A 3,599-nucleotide genomic window follows, 5' to 3' on the forward strand; every position below is an offset into this window, starting at 1 on the left:
CCTCTAATATCTTTAAAAAAATCCCTAGTTTATTGCCTATGGCTTTTAATGATTCTGGCTGCCAATAAGATAGAGGTAGGGAATAGAGCCTTATCCATATCAGCACCGAAGTGAATGTCTCACGCTCTGGGACAAAATTCATCACTCATGGCCACATATAGAGGCCTGCAACAACATAGAGTTATGGTCCTCCTTCAAACACCCTGTCTTTATCCTCTATGTTTGTGAAAACAATAGTGAAGAAACCCTTGGATCCAAGGTGTAGATCTATATCTCCTTTAGGTTTCCAATGATTCTTGATCCAAGCATGTAGAGCCTTCTCTGTTGCCCATAACCGCATAAATTTACATATCACTGCATAAGCCGCCATGTGCTCCCTATGTGCCTATAGCACTGGATCACTTAATGCCACTTAGGGTTTGATGGTTGCCAGAGGCTTACATGGTCTGGTTCGATTTCTCGGGTCAACTTTATGATTATCTCCTCCTATTTGCTTCTCTTGTATGACTTCTTCCTGCATATCTGCCTACTCTTGTGAGCTTTTGTTTTCCTGTTTCCCTCTTCCTAACACCCCGGTTTCAGCTACCAGTGTTTTCTTGAATCGATTAGAGACTGCCTGACTGTAGGAGGGAGTGGAACTCCCCCCCTCTCGCTTCTCCATGGTGCCCAACACTATTCTCCTACTGCAAACCCTAGCTCTGCGTCTTTTTCTTTAGCTTGGAATCACACCTCTCACCCTCTCGAATGTGCATGGATTTTACTAAGGCACTCAGAATTGAAATATTAATCAATCACACTTGCAGGAATTGAAATCTTAATCTACCACACTTGCATGAATTGAAATCTTAATCTACTACACTTGCCGGAATTGAAAAGCACACCACACTTTCAGAAATGAAATTGCATGAAATGAAATCTACTCTAAGGTATCATGTGTGTATTATCAAATCAAGATCCTATGAAATGAATAATCAAAGCCACATGACATGAAATGAAAGAAAAAACAATCATTCTTAACCTCTCACTGAGGAATATATATGAAAGAAAATAAAAACAATCACTCTTAACCTCTCACATAGGAAAATATATGAACTAAATAAATCTTAATCTATGAAATAAATAAATGTTAATCTATGAAAAGAAATAAATCTCGATCATTGTAGGTGGCCAATCCAAAAGTATGAGATATGGCAAGTTGAGAGGCTCCCAATGCAAGCATTACCAGAAAGAGGTGAACATCACTCATGAGCATGGTGCTAAATATAAATTCCATTCAAACATGAGTAATCTTAACTTGTACACCCAAGTATCTCCAACTTTACACATGCCTTTGAAAGGAGAAGGCTCTTCTATCTATACAAGAACATAAGAAGCTACCTCATTAATAGAGGTCCATTATTCTCTCCCTAGATCCCTAGAAAATCTCATACTTACAACTCAAATAGGTAATGATGAGACACACATAGGGTTACAACTCAAATAGGTAATGATGAGATACATGCCCTCTTTGATCTGATCCAAATCTTCTTCCATATCTTGAAGGGAATTCGAATTTGAGCATTGGAGGCCACATAAGGGTGCCTTGGAAGCTTCCAAATGACCTACACATGTCATGAAACTCAAGCCACTTTTAAGTATTAGCATGTATATGTCATTTTTCTAATTTTTAACCATAAATTCACTTTAATACTAGAAATCATTAGATTTTGGAAAACACAAAGTTAACTCCATGTAATCATGAAAATGTCTTCCTTATATCATCCACTTTCACCTTTATTGCCACCATTTCACTCACATGTGGCAACTCCATGACCATGTAATCTACGTTATTGCATGTCCTCATGCAATCTACTGCATTGCTTAATCATGATTTTCGTTTGAATGACTTGGCTTATATCGATTGTCCTTAAACTTTTAATTTGACAGTTTCATTTCTTTTTGCAAAGTATTCCTTATCATACATTGAATTGCAACATGTTTGGTTGGTTCTTGTGTGACAACCAAATCTTAATTGGTATTGGTTCTTGTGTATCAATACCTTATTTCTTTTTGTTGCAGCAAGATTCATTGAACATATTTATGAATACATGTTTAAATCAGCCATATAATATGCTCATCATTTATGCATTTATTTGCAAATAACATAACTTTTTAACCATAAAGAAATCATAATTTATTGGGACAAGTATGTTAGAATGAAATGAATTGAAATGGAATGAAGTGATATGGATGTGATAATAAATGGATGTCCCCCCCCCCCCAACTAAAGGTGTTTACAGTTTTTTTTTTCAAATGAGGATGAAAATATGGTGAAGTATTTTCCAAAAATTATAATTTTAGTATTCAAGGAATTCTATGATTAAAAACCAAAAAAGAAGATACTTTTACCTACCTAGGAAGTAGACAAACTGTTAATATGTAGAGAAGTTGTAGTTGCTGCTGGATCATGGAATAGAATGTAGAATTTCATCTGCTTCTTGGTTGCATAAATGGTGGATGAGGTGGTGAAAGTGGATTCTTTATTTCTGCTACTAAATCTATTGTATCTACTGCAAAATGTTGAAATGATATAGTCTTCACCTGCTACAAAACCCGATGGTACAATTCTAGTCATGCGAATAAATGTGTTGTTGTTGAGCATGAAGAGAAGTCATTGGATTACCTACCATTGATGAATTTCCTTAACCAATGCGAGCCAAACTCGCCATTAATGTCAATGAGTGCCAAGGTACCTAAGTACATATTGCAAAGTGGGAATAAATGAGTTGATGTTGAGCCACTTGCAAGATCCAACGATCAAGGGACATTGATGTATTTCCATGATTGTTGGCTACAGAACTTCTCATTGATGCATACAAGCCTCAAAGTACTAATAATGACTCTATCCCTGAACCTAGATAATGTGCTGATGTCAATAGGCCAAGACTTGTTAGAAGGGAGGCATTATGAATCCCCCGTCATCTAACACGAGTATGAAATGATGATTTTGGAAAGACTATAGATGAAAATGCTTGCAATGGATCAAAATTTATTTAATGGAAAGGAAAATGACAAGAGGGTAAACAAGTGAATGGAAAGAAAAAGGACAAATCAACATGTAAGCGAGCTGAATGTCTCTATTAATGGTTTAATGAATGGAAATTATGGAAAATATGAATGGAAAATGTAAGTGGAAAACATGTGACACTTGCAAGGAAAATGGTGATGATGATGCTTAGCGAAAATGATTGAATAGTTTGTGAGTTTGGAGAGGAAACATTATGGCATTTATGGATGATAGAAATGGATTTAATTGGTTCATGTTTCTTGAAATTGGTCGCAGAAAACTATTCATGCACAAATTGACCTCCTTCAATTCTTCGATTGTTCTAGAACCTGAAAAACAACATGGCACTAACATTGCAATAAAACGTAAGTGTGTTCAAAGAGAAGTGATTAATTTCTTTTTGATACATACGCTAGTAAAATAGGTTCATGACGTGTCTTTGCTTCAAATTATCATGGTTAGTCCAATTTCTAAAAAAAATGATGATATGCACAAGTAAACAATTTCCTCCATTTATGTCTGAATAATAGCATTTCATAAAGATAAAGAAAAT

Source organism: Pinus tabuliformis, chromosome 3_1, assembly GCF_031772625.1.
Source record: "Pinus tabuliformis cultivar Carrire ecotype Pingquan chromosome 3_1, CPIR1, whole genome shotgun sequence".
Taxonomy (NCBI): Eukaryota; Viridiplantae; Streptophyta; class Pinopsida; order Pinales; family Pinaceae; genus Pinus; species Pinus tabuliformis.